Below are 19,970 nucleotides of genomic sequence, written 5' to 3' on the forward strand. Positions count from 1 at the left end.
CTACAAGTTTATCAGTCCTCTTCTATCCCTTCAATTATGGGATGATTGTAGGGAGGAAAAACACCACAGAGGGAGTGCACTGAAAGCACAGATAGAAAACTGAGAGAAGTGATGCAGACAGCAGCAAACACAAATAACTACACAATCCACATGTTTTCAAGGTCTGTTCTCAGTATTCTGGAATTCATATCAGGTGACTGATCGTGTAGGGTAGCAGAGGACAAAAATAATAACTGGACTGAAATAAATAAAAATACAAAAGTGAAAGGTACCATTTACCAACAGAAATTTACTACAGGACTGTTCATCTTGGAATTGTTTATAATAGGAAAAATAGATATAACCTAAATATATGAGTACAGGAAATTTGTTAATTATGGCAAGCTCAGGAGGTAGAATTCAATGCCAATAAGAAATGGAAGTGTCCGTTTCAGAAACACCTTGTCAGCATTGCGCTTTTCATTTTTTGTCAATATGATGGGTAAAAAATAGAATACTATTATTTTGATCTGTATTTCTACATTGTACAGGAGCATATCAGTCAGGACATACAATATCAAAGAAGCAGTGACAAATGACTCCCAAAACTCAGTAACTTAAAACAACAAAAGTATATTTCTTGTTCATACCACATATCCAGCACAGCTTGCTTGGAGCTACACTTACTAAGATTAAAGTGATGGAACAGTCACTACATGGAACATTGCTGATACCACGGACTAGGAAAAGACAGATCATGACAAATCACCCAGTGGCTATTAAAACTTTCTCCCCAGAACTGACAATAATCTTTCTGTTCTGTTTCACTGATTAAAGCAAGTTACATGGCCATAGCTATGTTCAAAAGGAATGGGGAAGTGCAAGACTAAGTGTCTGAAAATTTGACAACAGGAAATCTTGGTGAACAACAGTAATAATTAACCAAGGTTTCAAATCTTGTCATTGAGTTAATTCTGCAAGTCCATCTCATTTCCTGTGGTCTGAATTATTTATTTTTACTTACTCATTTTTCTATTGGGTTATTCACTCTACTGATTTGTACTATTTCTTTGTAAATTCAGAAAACTATCCCATAGATTGCCATACATGTTCTAACTAGTGTTTCCAGTAATATGCTATCTTTTCACTTGTTTATAGTAGTTGAACAGCAGCTTTATTGAAATACAGTCCATATACCATACATTTCACCAATTTAAAGTGTATAATTCAATGAATTTTAATATATTCAGAATTGTGAATTCATCATCAAAATCAATTTTGAAACATTTTCATTAGCCCAGGAATATACCCTGCAGCCCTTAGCTGTCTGATTCCATTGCCCGTACTTCCAAACCAAAGGCAACAACTAATCTACTTTCCATCGCTATAAATTGGCCTGTTCTGGACATTTTATATAAATGGAATTGTATAATATGTGGTCCTTTGTTACTAGCTTCTTTCATTTACCGTGTTGTAACATGTGTCAGTACATTATTGGTTTGTTGCTGAAAATGATTCCGTTACTTCATAAATATGCCACATTTTATTTACTCATTTATCAGCTGATGGACATTGGGATTGTTTCCACTTATTGGCTATTATGAATAATGCTGCTATGAACATTTGTGTACATTTTGTGTGGATATATGTTTTCATTTCTCTTGGATATATACTTAGGAGTGGAATTGATGGAACATATGGCCACCTTTTGAATAATTACCAGACTGTTTCCTAAAACAACTACACCATTTTACATCCCTACCAGCAGGATTTCAATATCTCCATATCCTTGCCAGCACTTTTTATTATCTGTCTTTTGTATATAATCTTCCTAAAGGGTATGAAGTGGTACCTAATTGTGGTTTTGATTTTCCTGATGGCTGACGATGTTGAGCATCTTTTCATGAGCTTATTGGCCATTTTTATATCTTATTTGGAGAAATATCTATCCAAACCCTTTGACCATTTTATAATTGGATTATTTATCTTTTTATTACTGATTCATCCTTTTATTATTGAGTTAGAACAGTTCTTTATACATTTTAGATCCAAATCCCTTACCAAATATGATTTGCAAGATTCTCTCACATTCTGTGGGTTGGCTTTTCACTTACTTGATTGTGCCTTTTGAAGCACAAAAGTTTTTAATTTTGATGAGGTCCAGCTTGTCTATTTTTCCTTCTGTTACCTGTGATTTTGGTGTCGTATGTGAGAAACTACCACCTAAACCAAGGTCACATAGATTTATTTATACCTATGTTTTCTTCTAAGTTTTATACTGTTAGCTCTTATATTTAGGTCTTTAATCAATTTTGAGTTTTACAATATGGTATGAGATAGGGAACCAAATTCATTTTTTTTTTTTTTGCATGTGCCTATGCAGTTGTGTCAGCACCGTTTGTTGAAAAGACAATTCTTAACCCATTGTATGGGCCTTGCACCCTTGTCAAAACTCGATAAATATAAAGATTTGTTTCTGGACTCTCAATTCTATTCCATTGATACATGTGTGTCTACCCTTATGTCTGCACCACACAGTCCTGATACTGTAGCTTTGTAATAAGTATCAAAATCTGATCGTCTGAATCCTCAACTTTGTTCTTTTGTTTTGGCTATTCTGTATCCCTTGTATTTACATATAAAGTTTAGGAACAGCTTGTGAATTCCTTTTAAAAAGGGAGCTGTAATATGGTAGGACTGCACTGAATCTGTAGATGAATTTGGCCAGTATTGATACCTTGTCAATATTAACTTTTGCAATCCATGTACATAGGACGTTTTTCTATTTGTTTAGTTCTACTTTAATTTCTTTCAATGATGTTTTGTAGTTTTCAGTGTGCCAATCTTACACTTTTTTTGTTAAATTTATTTCTAAGTTTTTGTTCTTTTTAATGCTATGTAGTTGTTTTAAAATTTTCATTGTTTGTTTGCTCATTACTATTGTATAAAAATACAACCAAGTTTTGTATATTGATATTTTATTATACAAATTTGCTGAACTTGTTTATTAGTTTTAACAGTTTTTTTTAGTGGATTCCTTAGGGTTTTCTATATATAAAATTAATTTATCTGCAGATGTTTTGGTATTATAAATCATGTTAACAATACCAGTTACCTTTATCAATCTTTTCTTAATGCACCCATTGATTTCTGTCTAACCAGCAACAGCATTTTCTCTCACCAAGAATGTAAGTAAAAAAATTCTCCTAGTACTTTTATGTTTCAATATTTGCATTTAAATCTTTGAACTAATTGCAGTTTATTTTGGTAGAATATATTTTATGTTATTTTTTTCTAAATTGGTTGCCACTTTACCAAATGCCATTAATTTATTGTGGTAAAATATACATGACATGCTATTTATTACTTTAATTATTTGTAAGTGTATAATTCAATGGCATTAAATACATTCACAATGTTGTATAACCATCACTACTATTTATACCAAAGCATTTTCATCATTCCCAACAAAAACACTATACCAAATAAACAATAACTCCTCTTTTTCCCCCTCCCCTAAGCTCCTGGTAACCACTATTCTACTTTGTCTTCATAAATTTGCCTATTCTAGATACCTCATACAAGTGGAATCCTATAATACTTGCCCTTCTTTGTCTGCCTTCTTTCACTAAGCATAATGTCTTCAAAGTCAATCTATGGAATAGTACATATCAAAATAATTCCTATGGCTAAATAAAATTCCATTTTATGTATATACCATATTTTGTGTACCCATTCATTCACCAGTGGGCTCTTAGGTTGTTTCCACTTTTGGCTATTGTGAATAATAATTCTAGGACACTGGTGTACACATATCTATTCAAGTCACTGCTTTCAATTATTTTGGGTATATAGCTAGGTGTGGAATTGCTGGGTCACATGGTAGTTCTATGTTTAACCTTGTGACAAGTTTTCAAAGTGTTTTCGACTACAGCCACACTATTTTACATTCCCACCAGCAATGCACAAGAGTTCTAGTTTCTCCATATCCTTGTTAAAGCTTGTTATTTTACTTTAAAAAAAAATTATAGCTATCCTAGTAGGTATAAACTCGTATCTCATTTTGATTTTGATTTGCATTTCACTAATGACTAATGATGTTTAAAATTTTTTTCATGTGCTTATTGGCCATTTGTATATCTTCTTCAAACATATGTCTGTTTAAGTCCTTTGCCCATTTTTAAATTGAGTCGTTTGTTTTCTGTTGTTTAGTTTTAGGAGTCCTTAATATATTCTGGATATTAATCACTTTTAAGATCAATCTATTCCAAATATCACATTCAGTAGGTTGTCTCTTCATATTCTTGATAGTATCTTTTGGTGTACAAAAGTTCTTGATTTTTGATGAAGTCCAATTTATCTATTTTTGTTGTTGCTGTTGCCTGTGCTGTTTGGTATCAGATCCCTGAAATTGTTGTCAAATCTAGTATCATGAAGTTTTCTCAAATGTTTTCTTCTGAAAGTTGTACAGTTTTAGCTTCTAAGTTTGAGTCATGGATTCATTTTGAGTTATTTTTTGTATAATGGTGTAAAATAAGGGCCCAACTTCATTCTTCTACATGTGGATGTCCAGTTTCCCAGCACCATTTATTGAAAACACTGTCCCTTCTCCATGGAAGGGTCCTGAAACCCTTGTGGAAGACCAACTGACTACTGATTTTCTGTTTATATGTGGGCTCTCTATTCTATTCCATGGGTCTATGTGAATGTCCTTATGCAATTATCATACTGTTTTAACTACTATAGCTTTGTAGTAAGTTTCAAAGTTGGAAAGTGTGAGTACTCCAAGTTTATTTTTTATATTTTCAAGACAATAATGGCTATTCAAGGCCCCTTCCAATTCCATATGAAGTTGAGTGCCAGCTTTCCCTTTTCTGCAAAAAAGGCTGTTTGAATTTTTATTGCATTGAATCTATAGATCCCTTTTGATAACACTGACATCTTAACAATGTTATGTTTCCTATTGTGAACAAAGAATATCTTTACATTTATTTAGGTCTTCTTTAATTTTTTCAAGAATGTTTTATAGCATTCAGCAAACAAGTCTTTCACCTCTTTGGTTAAATTATTACAAAACATTTAATTATTTTAGATGTTATTGTAAAAGGAATTGCTGTCTTAACTTCCTTTTAGGATAGTTCATTGCTGCTGTATAGAAACACAACTGATTTTTGAGTGTTGTTCTTGTATCCTGCAACTTTGCTGAGTTGGATTACTACCTCGAATAGCTTTCTTGTGGATTACTTGGGATTTTCTGTATAAAAGATCATATCAGCAGTGAATAGAAATAGTTTTACCTCTTCCTTTCCAATCTGCTTGTCTTTTGTTTCTTCTTATCTAATAGCTCTGTCTAGAATTTCTAGTACAATAATGAATAGTAATAATGAAAGTGGGCAGTCATGTCTTGATCTTAGGGGAAAACCTTTCAGACTTTCACCACTGAGTATGATGTCAGCTGTGGAATTTTCATAAATATTTGTTGATCAAGTTGAGAAAATTTCACTCTATTTCTAGTTTTCTGAGTCTTTATTATGAAAGGGTATGGGATTTTATCAATGCCTTTTCTGTGTCAATTGAGATGACCATATTGTTTTCTTTCATTTGTATTAGTGTGAGGTATTACATTGGTTGATTTTCTTATGTTGAAACACTCTTGAATTCCTGGGGGGATAACTCCCATTTGGTTATGCTGAATAATACTTTTAATATGCTATTGGATTTGCTTTGCTAATATTTTGTTGATAATATTTGCATTATAGTTATAAAGGATATTAGTTTATAATTTTATTTTTTGTAGTATCTTCCTCTGGCTTTGGTATCAGGGTAATGCTGGCCTCACAGAAAGAGTTTTAGGAAGTGTTCCCTTCTCTTCAGTTATTTTGAAAGAATTTGAGAAGTATTGGTGTTAATTTTTCATTACATGCTTGATAGGATTCACTGGTGAAGGTACCTGGCCCAGGACTTTTCTTTTGGGAAGGTTTTTAATTACTGATTCAATGTTTTTGTTCAGGTTTACTGAGATTTTTTATTATGGTAAAAATCACATAAAATTTAACGTCTTAACAATCTTTCAGTGTACAGTTGAGAAGGGTTAAGTATACTCACATTACTGTGCAAAAAATCTCCAGAACTTTTTCATCTTTCAAAACTGAAACTCTATACCCATTAAACAACTCCCCTCTTCCCCTCCCCCTAGACCATGGAAACCACTGTTCTACTTTCTGTAAATATGATTTGACTACTTTAGATACTTCACATAAGTGGAATCATATAGTATTTGTCTTTATGTGACTGCTTAATTTCAATTAACATAATGTCATCAAGGTTACTTCCATATTGAAGCATGTGACAGGATTTTCTTCCTTCTAAATACTGAATAAAATTTCATTGTATGCATATACACATTTTGTTTATCCATTCATTCTTCAATGGACATTTTGATTGCTTCCACCTCTTGGGTATAGTGAATAGTGCTGAATTCATTTATTAGTTCTATCAATTTGTATGTGTATGCAATCTTTAGCATTTTCTACATAAAAGATCAAGTCATCTGTGAACAGAGAGAATTTTACTTCTTGCTTTCAAAATTGAAAGCTTTTTCTTTATTTTTGTTGCCTAATTGCTTTGTCTAGGACTTCTAATACTATGTTAAATAGAAGTGGTGAGTGGGTATCCTTGCTTTATTGCTGATTTTAGAGGGAAAGCTGTCGGGTTTCACCATGACTGCAGTGTTAGCTGTAGGCTTTTCACATATGACATCTATTATGTTGAAGAAGTTTTCTTCTATTTCTAGTTTATTGAGTGTTTTTGTCATGAAAAGGGGTTGAATATTTTCAAATTCTTTTTCTGCATGGATTGGTATGATCATGTGGTCTTCTGACTTCATTCTGTTAATGTGGTGTATTACATTGATTGATTTTCATGTTGAACCTACCTTGTGTTCCAGAAATAAGTCTCACTCGGTTATGGTGTACAATTATTTTAATGTGCTGTAGAATTTGGTTTCGTAGTATTTTGCTGGCAGTTTTTGTGCTAATATTTGTCAAGAATATTGTTCTGTATTTTTCTTTCCTTGTAGTGTCTTATCAGGGTAATGTTTACCTCAGAATGAGCCTGGAAGTGTTCTCTGCTCTTCAGCTTTTTGGGAAGAGTTTCAGGAGGATTGTTGTTAAATTCTTCAAATGTTTGATAATTCTCCAGTGAAACCATCTCTTTCTGACCTTTTTTTGCTGGGAGACTTTTGATAACTGATTATATCTTCTTGTTACTGGTCTGTTCAGATTTTCTGTTTCTTCGTTATTCAATTTTGGTAGGTTGTTTCTGGGAATGTATCCATTACTTCTTGTTTATCCAATTTGTTGGTGTATACTAGTCCATAGTATTGTTTTATATAATCTTTTTTATGCTTGTGGCATTAGTTGTAATGTCCCCTGTTCCATTTCTGATTTTAGTTATTTGAGTCTTCTTTTTTTTTCTTAGTTAATTCAGCTGAGGGTTTATCAGTTTTGTTGATCTTTTCAAATAACCACCTCTCAGTTTTTTAATCTCTATTTCATTTACATCTTCCCTAATCTTTATTATTTCCTTCCTTCTCCTAGCTTTGGGTTTAGTTTGTTCTTTTTATTGTTTCTTGAGGTTGTTGCTTTGAAATCTTACTTTTTTAAAAAAAGTATGCATTTACAGCTGTAAACTTCCTTCTTGGCCCTGCTTTCCCTGCATCTCAGAAGTTTTGGTATGGTGTGTTTTTGTTTTCATTTGTCTCAAAGTATTTTCTAATTACCCCTGGGACTTCCTCTTTGAGTCATTGGTTGTTTAAGAGTGTGTTATTTAATTTCCGCATTTATGTATTTTCCCATTTTCCTTTTGTGATTGATTTCTAGTTTAATTCCACTGAGATCAGAAAAGCTACTTTGTGTGATTTCAATCTTCTAGAATTTAATTTGTTTTGTGGCCTAACATGTGGTCTATCCTGGAGAATATTCCATGTACACTTGAGAAGAATGTATATTTTGTTGTTGTTGAATGATCTTTATATGGCTGTTACATCCAATTGGACTATATTGTTGTTCAAGTCCTTGATTTCCTCATTGGTCTTTTGTCTGGTTGTTCTATCACTTTTTGAAAGAGGGGTATTGAAATCTGCTACTATCATTGTATTACTGTCTATTTCCCCTTTCAACTCTGTCAATTTTTATTTGAAGCTCTGAGCTTTGGTGCATAAATATTTATAATTGGTATATCTTTTGGTGAATTGATTTTTTATTATTATATAATGTCCTTGTCTCTTATAAGAGTTTTTGATTTCAAAGTGTATTTTGTCTGATAGTATAGCCATTCTTGCTCTTTTAATCCATTTATATTTTAAAGTAGTTACTGATATAGGACAACTTACTATTTCCACTTTAATTGATTTCTGTATTTCTTATAGATTTTTGTCCTTCCTTTCCTCTCTTATTGTCTTCAATTGTATTTCAATGATTTCTTTGTTGTGACATGCTGTGGTTTTCTTCTCATTTTCTTTTGTGTATATTCTACAGAAATTTTCTTAGTGGTCACATAAAACAATTACAATTGCAATTACATAAAACATCTTAAAGTTTTAGCATTCTATTTTAAATTATTTTAAGTTGATAAATCACATAAAACTCTATTTAAAAAGGTCCAGCTCCCTCACTTTATGTAATTGATGTCAGAATTACATCTTTATATATACCCATTAACATAGATTTATACAGTTTTTAAAAAATGCTTTTGTAATTTAACTGTTACATGCTAAAATTACAATAATACAGGTTATTATGCTTGTCCATGCATTTCCTTTAACTGGAGAATCTTATATTTTAAATGGCCATTTGTTGCTGTTTACCATTCTTTTATTTCAAGTTGAAGGACTCTCTTTAGTGTTTCTTATAGAGTAGTTTTAGTGACAATAAAGTTCCTCAGCTTTTGTTTATCTGAGAAAGACTTAATTTCTTCTTCATTTTAAAGAATAGTTTTGCCAGATAGTGTTTTTAGTTGACAGGGTTCCTCCCCACCCCCCAGCACTTTGAATATATCACCCTCCTCTTTTCTGTCCTGAAAGGTTTCTTCTAGGAAATCCGCTGATAATCTTATGGATGTTCCCTTTTAGGTAACAAGTCATTTTCTCTTTCTGTTCAAGATTCTCTCCTTGTCTTTGACTTTAGTTTGACTATAATTATGTCTTGATGTGGTTCTCTTTTAGTTTATCTTAGTTGTTCTTTGAGCTTCTTGAATTTATATGTCCATTTCTTTCCTCAGATTTGAGAAGTTTTTGGCCATTATTTATCAAATAAGCTCTCTGTCCCTTTGTCTCTCTCTCTTCTTTTAGTGTAATACCTACAATGCATATATTGGTCTATTTGATATTGTCCCATAAGTCCCTTAGGTGGTCTTTACTTTTCTTCATTCACTTTTTTTCTCCTCTGGCATTATGATTTCAAATGACCTGTCTTCAAGTTTGCTGATACTTTGTTCAGCCTGCTCAGGTCTCCTGTTGAACTCCTCTAGTGAATTGTTCAATTTAGTTATTGTATTTTTCAGCTCCAGAATCTGTGTTTTTTAAAAAATAGTTTCAGTGTCTTTGTTGATATTTGCATTTTGTTCATGCGTTGTTCTCCTGACTTGACTTAGTTGTCTATCTGTGTTCTCTTTCAGCTCATTGAGAATCTTTTGAACAATTATTTTCAGTTCTTTGACAGGGAGCTCACAAATCTGCATTTCTTTATGGTTGGTTTCTGCAATTTATTTTGTTCCTTTGATTAGGCCATGTTTTCCTGTTTCACTGTATGCTCTATAACTTTTTGCTGGGATTTGGGCATTTGAAAAAGAAACTACCTCTCCCAGTCTTTATGTACTGGCTTTGCGCAAGGGAAGGCCTTTATCAATCAGCCCAATTAGAGTTTTTAGAACCTCTCAAATCTTTTCTGATCTCTTGCTCTACCAGTGTATGCCTACAGAACTGCATTTCTAACATGTTGGTGCTCACTTCTGTTTTCAGCAGGTTCCAAATTATGATACCAGTCCCATCATCATGCCAAGTCAGGTGAGGAAAAAAAAAAACAGTTCCTCACCAGCCCCCAGACAAGATAGAAGATTGGATGCATGATCCACACTTTTTTCCATACTGTGGGCAAAGCACAGGATGGCAGGTTTCCTCTCAGTTGCACAGTGCTATGCCATGTAGATGTAGGGGCACAGATGGACACATAAAACACAATTTTTCCTACCCTTTTCTCTGAAATTCATTTTTGGATTTAGATTGGCCTGAGTATTTTGGTTTCTTAACTGGCTTCTTAATTTATCACAGAGGTAGTCTGGTCAGTATATTTCTGTTAACTCAGATTCTCTGTGGGGGAAAGAGGGCCTGGTGCTTCCTAGTCAGTCATCTTGCTGATATCAGTCCACTGATGAGATTTTGTATCTTCTTGAGTCATTTTAGGTAATTTGGGTGTTTCAAGGAATTTCCCCTTTTCTTCTACGTTTTCTAATTTGTTGAAAAACAACTGTTTATAGTATTTTCTTTTAATACTTTTTATCTTTGTTAGACTGTTAGTAATGCCTCCTCTTTCATTTCTGATTTTATTTTATTAACATTTTAATTGATTTATAATAATTTTACAATGTTGTATCATCATTTCTGATTTTAATTGACTCTTCTCTCTCATTTTTTTTTTTAGTCAGTCTAGGTAAAGTTTTGTCAATATTGCTGATCTTTTCAAATAACCAACTTTAGATTTCATTAATTTTCTCCATTGTTTTTCTATCTTCTATTTTGCTTATCTTACCCCCAATCTTTATTATTTACTTCCTTCTGTTACCTTTGGGTTTAGCTTGCTTTTCTTTTCCTAGTTCTGTAAGGTATAAAGTTAAGTTATTGATTTGAGACCTTTGTCTTTTTTAATGTATGCATTAACAGCTATGACTTTCTGAGAACTGGTTTTGCTCCATCTAAGTTTTGATATTTTGTGTTTTTGTTTTCAGTCATCTCTAAGTTTTGCTTCTAATTTTCCTTGTGATTTCCTTTTTGACCTATTTGCTGTTTGTGGTAACCTCTGCAATTTGTGAATTTCCAGTTTTCCTTCTCTTATTGATTCTTAAGTTCATGCTATGTGGTTGGATAAGATACTTTGTATGGTATCTATCTTTTCAAATCTATTGAGACTTGTTTTATGGCTTAACATATGATCTTCCTCGGAGAATGTTCCATGTGCACTTGAAGAGAATGTATATTCTGCTTTTATTGGGTGGAGTGTTCTGCAAATGTTAATTAGGTCTGGTTGGTTTATTGTGTTGTTCAACTCTTACATTTCCTTATTTTCTGCCTGCTTTATCTACACATTATAGAAAATGAGGTCTTTAATTGTTATTTCAGAACTATTTATTTCTCCCTACAATTTTGTCAAATTTTGCTTCACATATTTAAGTGTCTACTAGGCATATGAATGTTTATATTTGTTATTATCTTCTTGCTGTATTGAACCTTTATTAATACATAATGTCCTTTTCTGTCTTTTATTATCTTTTAAAATTTAAGTCCTCTTTTTCGGATATTAGTATAGCCAGCACATCCTTCTATTGGTTACTTTTTGCATGGAACATCTTTTTCTGTCCTTTCGTTTTCTACCTATATCTATTTTGGAGCTAAAGGGAGGCTCTTGTAGACAGCATATAGTTGGATAATGTTTTTTAAAATAATACCTTCTGAAAATCTGTCTTTTGATTGTAGTGTTTAATTCATTTATAATTAAAGTAATTACTGATAAGGAGAGACTTACTTCTGTCATTTTGTTGCTTGTTTTCCATATGCCTGATAGCTTTTATGCCCCTAATTTCCTCTATTACTGCCATCTTCTATATTTAATTGATTTTTGTAGTGAAATGTTTAATTTCCTTCTCATTTTCTTTTGAGTATATTCTATAGATATTTTCTTTGTGGTTACCATGGGAAATACACTTAACATTCTAAAGTCACAACAATCTAATTTGAATTTATAACAACTTAACTTTAGCCTACAAAATTTTCCTTCTGTGTGGCTCCATCACCCTTCTTTCTATTATTAGACTATATCTTTATACATTTTGTGCCTAATAACATAGCTTAATGATTGCTTTTTTATGCATTTGTCTTTTAAACCATAAACCTTAAAAAATAAAATGTGGAGTTACAACCTCACATTCAAATGATGCTAACTTTTATAACTGCCCATTCATTTAACTTTACTGGATATCTTTATTTCTTCATAGAGCTTCAAGTTATTGTCTTGTTTCCTTTCATTTTAATCTGTAGGACTTCCTTCAGCATTTCTTGCAAGGCATATCTAGTGGAAATGAACTCCCTCAGATTTTGCTTATCTGAGAATGTCTTAATTTATCTCCTGCTTTTGAAAAATAGTTTTGCCAAATATAGAATTCTTGGTAGACATCTTTTTCTTCAGCACTTTAAATATATAAACTCATTACATTCTGGCCTCCAAAGTCTCTAATGCTGATAATCTTAATGAGGACCCCTTGTATGTGACAAGTCACTTCTCTCTTACTGCTTTCAAGGTTCTCTCTTTATCTTTGTCCTTTGATAGTTTGATTACAATGTGTCTCAGTGTGGGTCAGTTTGTTTTCTCTACTTGGAGTTCATTAAGCTTCTTAGATTTGTACTTGCATGTATTTCATCAAACTTGGGAAGTTTTCAGCCATTATTTCTTTGAATAAGCTCTCTGATTCTTTCTCTATTCTCCTTCTAGGATGCCCACAATGTTTACAATGGTCTGTTTGTCTGCTTGAAGTTGTCCCATAGGTCCCTTAGGCTCTGTTCACTTTTATTATTTTTTTCTTCCTGTCCACTAGGCTCTATATTTCCATTGACCTGACTTCAAGTTAACTGATTCTTTTTCCTGTTGTTCACATATGCTTTTGAACTCCTTGAGTGTATTTTTCATTTCAGTTATTTTAACTTTCAGCTCCAAAGTTTCTGTTTGGTTCCTTTTTATAATTTCTACATCTTTATCAATATTCTCATTTTGTTCATGCAGCATTTTCCTGTTTTTTCAGTGTCTTTCTTTAGCTCTTTGAACGTCTTTAAGACAGTTGCTTTAAAGTCTTTGTCTAGTATGTTTGACATCTGTGCTTCCTCAGGTAAGTTTCCTGTAGATATATTTTGTCCCTTTTAATGAACCATATTTTCATGTTTCTTTGTATGCCTTGTGATCCTTTGTTGAAACGGACATTTGAATCTTATAATATGGTAACTGGAAATCAGATTACTTTCACCATATCCAGGGTTTAACTGGTTTTTATTTTACTGCTGTAGGGTGTCTCTGGAAATCAGCCTTAGGTGAAAGTTTAAGGCCTTCTCAGGGCTTTCCTGAGCCTGTATCTTTCCTTGTGCTGCATAATGGCTTTCTAAATTACCCTGTATATGCAGTTGCTTTTGATTATCCAATTTTAAAAAAATAGTGCAGCTCCTTTACATGCCCTGGAAGCCACCTTAGCTGGTAAAATAGGTAAAACAGTGGTCAGCCTCTGTGCCTGCAACTCAGTGATCAAAGCAACTATCAGCAACCAGCACACAAACCCCTGATTCTTAGAGGACAATGTTCTTATTGTCTGCCCTGGCTCCAGCAAGTTATGATAGAAATGCAAGTTGTTGTCCCCATAGCTACCTGCCATGGGCCTGGAAAGTGGAGAATGAGTAGCTGCTAACACACTGAGGGTTGAAATTGACTTATATTAACTGTAATTTACCAGCCAACCTTTCCCCAGGAAGCTGCAAGAGTTAAAATAGAATCCAGAGTTCCAAACCAGTCATTTCAGACACTTTCTGCCAATTAAACTGTTTTCTAAGTGGAGACACAGTTTCACAGCACTTTCTACTCTATCATCTTTCCTGACATTACTCCCCAAATGCCATTTTTGGAATAATCCATCTTTTCCCCACACTTGTCATGCCATCTTTTATTATACATGAAATCTCTGTATCTATCCTGGTCAGTTTCTGAGTTCCAGTCTGCTCTATAGTTTTATTTTTAATTCATCACCAAATTATTTAATTATTGCAGTTTCATGATAAACATTTTAAATTCAGTTTCACATTTTGAATTTAAGGTCTATTTAAGTTAGTGCTACACTAAAGGAGGAATGAAACAGTAAGACACTAGTGAAATCCATCATACCTTCTAGTTTTCACAATCACTACCAAATTATATCTGTGCATTTTGTCACTTTAATCTAGTGCCTAGCATAGTGCTAATCACTGTGTTACTACTTGATAGAAGATGAGGATTCCTGGGCAGAGTCTGTCAGATAGCAGCTCTTCATGCATGGAAGTCCAGCCCTCAGTTGGCAAGAAGGGTACACACTCTGAGTACTCTTGTTAACCATTTTTGCCTTCCTTTTCAGATTCTAATGACCGCAGCCCATAGGAGAACCTAACCCTTTGCCTTCTTGGTATGATGCATTCTAGGTTTAGTAAAGGTGAGGAAATTTTTGTGACATTTATAAAATTATCCAGAAAGTAGGAAAGCAATTGATATCTAATATTTGAATATGAGGCTTAATTAGGTGGACACACTGTCCCTTCTCATCAGCATCTGCATTCCTTTTAAAAGGTCTCAGGGCTCCCCATTATTGGTTGTTTAGATGCTGCCTATAGCACTTATTAGTGCTACCAGAAAGCTAAACTGTCACTCACTTTTAAAATATTAATATGAAAGAATAAACAGAGTCTAATGTCTTAAGTTATGATAACCATCCTCACAGACATATTTTATCTTGTCACATTGTCTGCCTAATTTCCTAATGATGTATTTCTTAAAGTGAAAGTGCTGAAACCAAAAGTTTGGACCTCCTCTGTTCATTGACACTTACCACAAATTACTCCAGCTTAAAATTCATACCACATTACAGTCCTTACAGGAAGTTACTGACATGCCTGTTTACTCAATCCCTCTGATTTTATGTGTCCAATAATTAAAATGAAAAACCATACCATTGTCATAGATGAAAACCAGTATGTTTCTTTCATTACATATGAATTTAAGCATACTTTTAACATTTTAGTTGGCAATCTTTATTTCTTGTTTTGTTGCAAATCTCTTCATGCCCTTTACTCATTTTATTTTACATATCCTCATAAATTCCTTAAGATTTGTTCTTACCCCTTCTGGTTCTGAGATGGATGCCTTGGTTGGTTAAATCCAAGCCCTGTGGTCTTCTCATGAATCACTGCAAAGCTGCCCTGGGAGGCACTTGTGCATAAGCTCCTGTCAATTACTGATCACTAGGTAAGACAACTAACTGTGGCTAAAGCCTGAAACATAGTCCTTGACATAGTGCCCATCCTGTGAGAAATAATGTCAGGATGGCTACATTCCTCACTTCCCCAATGCCTTATTATTTTATTCCAATTTGTGTCCTATGAATTGGTACAGTTTTCTTGGTGCCACTTATGAAACTGAATTAAATTTGGGCATTCTATATAAGTTAGCATTCCCACTTATAAAAATTTATCCTAATGAAATAGTAAAAGATGTCCAAAAATTTAATTAAAATTGTCACCCTTGAAAATCACCAGCTTGTCATCTGTTACAGGCCAAAATTTAGAAATGACAGGGGTAAGGCAGCAATACAGTTGCAAGGGGAAAGAAAAATTCTATAGACATCACCAGATGTGCATTGTGCATGTGTGCTCACACACACACACAATCATGAATATACACATGTATATACAGTCCTGTGGGCTCTGTTGTTAAAATCATAAATTTGGGGGCAGAAGAAAGAGGGCAAATTAATTAATTCTTTGGTAGATTGGTTCACATGATACACATGAAAAACATACTTTAAGAAATGAAAATAACTAAAAGGAAGTTAGTATTAGTTTCCTGTTGCTAGTGTAACAAATTGCCACAGACTGGGTGGCTGAGAACGACAGAAATTTATCTTCTCATAAGTCTAGAGGGGAGAAATCCAAAATCAGTATAACTAAGCTAAAATCAAGGTGTTGGTAGAACTGTGCTCCCTTCAGAGAGTCTCAGGAATGAAGAGACTCTTCCAGTATCTGGTGGCTACCAGCATTCCTTGGAATGAGCTGCATTACTCCAGTCTCTGCCTCTGTAGTCACACTGCCTTCTCTTCTGTGTCTGTTTTCTCTTAATCTGTGTGAAATCTCCCTCTACATCCCTCTTAAAAAGACATCTGTTACTGCATTTAGAACCCTCTCTACTAATCCAGGATAATTTCCCTATCTCGATTTCCTTAACCTACTCAAACCCCAAAATAATTTTTTGATCATATAAGATAACATTCACAGGTCTTATGAATTAAGACATGGATAACTTTGGCAGGGGACAATGTTTAGCTACCACAATGTTCATTGCTGTATATTTTACTATAGGGAAAGATGATACTACATGGTCAACAATATGAGTTAGTTCAATCATGTCACAGTCAGGATAGAGTGCTATGTGAGCATGAATATTAGTTATATTGTTAACAATGAAATTTCTTTCTATTAAACTACATAAAAATAAAAAACATGAAGAAGAACCAGTGTTTGCAAAAGTGTGGGGAACTAGACACTGTAATACATTTTTGGCAGCAATATATACTATTTACTTGAAATAAATAATAAAATATACAATGTTCAGGCTTTCTGTTAAAAGTTTTAGGTCTAGGACATCATGTAGCTATAATCCCTTCCCAAGTGCAAATTGTATGGGAAAGACTGATTACTGTAGCTCGTTTGTAGTAGTAAAAATCGGAAAGAAGCACGTCCCAGGAACAAATGGAAAACTAGGCAATCTTTAAAAAGAAGGGATTAGATTTGTAACTGAGATAGAAAGACAGGCATGATATATTAAGTGAAAACCCATGGATAGATAGCTTAGATATATTGTTAACATAAAAATCAAGCCCCCGAACATTTTCTATAGGGAGAGAGGAGAGAAAACACAGGGGATATATGCCTTTGTGTTATTGGAATTAATTTACAGCAAATGTTTATCACTTTTGTAGTCAGAAAGAAGTGATTTGAGTTAAAAACCTGAAAATAGGGGGAATATTGTGATGTATCTTGGCAAGGCTGGTTTTCACCCTCCTGAAGACACAGTTACCCTGTCTACAAAATGGAAAAATCTCATTAACATTTGCCAGGAAATATGACATAATGTGTTTATTAGAGTCAACCTGATGCAAATTTAACCCCAAGATGTTAATGAACTTGTGCTAAAATGTTTATTATTGTTTGGTTGTAAACATTTTATAAACCTCCACATCGACTTCTTCTTTACTACATAGATTATTTTCAAGTGTGCCTAAATTTCAAACCACTTTTGTTTATTTCTAGTTTTCATTCTGCTACTGATTTCTAATTCTTTGTATTGTAGTCAAAGAGTGTAATCCATAGAACAACTCGTTGAAATTTGTTGAGATTTGTTTTATAAAACTTTGTGTGGTTAGTTTCAGTAAATCATCCAGTTTTGTTTTAAACGATGTGTATTTTGGCAGTTGTTAGATGCAACATTTTATATGCTTTCTTTAAATCAACCTTATTGTGTTGTTGAAGTCATCTGTCATTTGTTTTCTTGTTATTGTTGTTCCTTAATATAACAATTATAGTCTTTAAATTTTCCATCATGGTGATGGACATATTTATTTCTTCACGTAATTAATTCATAGAATATTTATTTATATATTTTGAAATTTTATTATTATGTGAATACAGGATGTAATTGTTATGTATTCCTAATGAATTAGACATTTTATCATTATGAAGTTATCATTTTGATCAAGTTCTATTTTCAAAGTTTAAAAAAGCTATACTAGGAAATTTTAATTAGCTAACATGATATGTACTTTTTTATACTCTTAATCATTCTATATCCTAGTTTTAGATGTTTCTTGCAAACAGGGTATGCTTAGATTCTTTTTGTATCCAGTCTGAAAAATCTTTGTCCCTTGAGTGTTAATCTTGTTATATTTGTGTAATAAATGACATATTTAAATGTATCTTCCATTTTATTTTGTGCTTTCTACCTTTCTAACCTCATCTACTTTTCTCTCCTGTCTTATGAATTGACTTGAGTATTTTTCTCATTCCATATTTTAAGAATCTTTTACTTTAAAAGTTATATACACTATTTCTATGATTTTAGTGATTACCCTATACATTTTTAATAAAAAAATTAAAGTGAAGAACTCTTAATGTTCTTTCCAGACTCAAAACACTTTAAACTCTAATCTCCTCCTCCCAACTCACAATCATGTATTGTCATTTATTTAATTCTTTGCTATGCTCTCATCTTGCAAGATATTCCTTTTTAAACCAATATTTCTTTAGATTTACACATATTTAACACTTTTGTTGCTTTTCATTTCTTGTTGCATCTCAAATTATCATCCTTTCTGCCTGAAATACAATTTTAAAATTTCTTTTTGTGAATGTGCTTCTGGAAAATCTCTATTATTACTTATCTGAAATCCTTTTATTTCAACCTCACTCTTTTCTTTAATTTTTAATGAACATTTAGAATATATATAAAAATAAAATAAGAAAACAAACACCTATATGCCAACCTGGCTTCAATAAATATATATTTATCTTCTTTTACATATTTTTGTCTAAATAAAGTAAATTATACCATGTCAGCCTAAATACTTTACCATGCATCTTCAAAGTATAAAAACATTCTCCTACATAACCAAAATATCATAATCACTTATAATAAGATTAACTGTAATTCCCTATATCTGATCCACTCCATATTAAAATTTACCCAGTTGTTCCAAAATGTGGTTTACAGCACTTTTACAAACCAGGTTCCAATTAAGGATCACACACAGTATTGGTTGTTGTTACAGTTCTTAAATCTCATTAATCTACAACAGTTTATCCTCTCGAAATTTTTTCATGACACTGACATTTTGAAGACTGGGCTGATTGTTTTGAATACTTATGATATTATTTCACTTGTTGTTTTATGACCTATATTTGTTATTACCTATAAGTTAGCTCCAAAGCCTAACTTAATGTAACTATTTCTTCTTTCATTCTCTAGGGTTAGTACTCTAGATTGACAGTTTTGTTTCTTTCATGTTAAGGGTTTATTTTACTGTTTTCTAGCTTCCATTACTGCTGTTGACAATCAGCTACATGTATAATTGGTATTCCTTTGAAGGCAATTTGTTTTTATCTAGCTCCTATTAATGTTTTCTCTACGAGTCTGATGTATATTACTTTACTATGATGTATTTAGGTGTGCATATCTTTCTCTTAAGTTGCTTTAAATTCACTGGGGTTTCTAAAGATATGGCTTCTATGTTTTTCATCAATTCTGAAAACTTCTGAGTACTGTCTCTTCAAATTTTGCCTCTGTCTCATTCCTTCTTACCCTTATCCATAAGAATATTCTGTCTCTTAATGTTAACTGCAGAAAAATTAATCAAATCTAAATTCCACTTAGCCAGTTTTCTCTTCATGTGGATTTAATATGCTATAAACTGTGTTTCATTTAGTCTACATTTTACTTTGCAGAACATCAATTTGTATTTATTTTTTAATCCATTTGAAATTTTTGTTGGCACTTAATTAACAATTTCATTCCTTTTCACTAGAAACCTATTAAATATATAATAAGAGACCATGTATAATTATATACCAGTAAATTGGACAATCCAGAAGAAATGGATAAATTCCTAAAAACACACAACTACCAAGACTGAATCAAGGGGGAGGGTATAGCTCAAGTGGTAGAGTGCATGCTTAGAATGCAGAAGGTCCTGGGTTTATCCCCAGCACCACCTCTAAAAATAAATAAACCTCATTATCTCCCCCACCTCTGCCAAAATAAAATAATTAAATAATACAATAATAAATAAATAAAACATTAAAAAAGACTGAATCAAGAAGAAACAGAAAGCCTTAACATACCAATTAAAAAAGAGAGAGATTGAATCAATAATCAAAAAATTACCCAAAATGA

The sequence above is a fragment of the Camelus ferus genome, chromosome X, assembly GCF_009834535.1.
Source record: "Camelus ferus isolate YT-003-E chromosome X, BCGSAC_Cfer_1.0, whole genome shotgun sequence".
Taxonomy (NCBI): Eukaryota; Metazoa; Chordata; class Mammalia; order Artiodactyla; family Camelidae; genus Camelus; species Camelus ferus.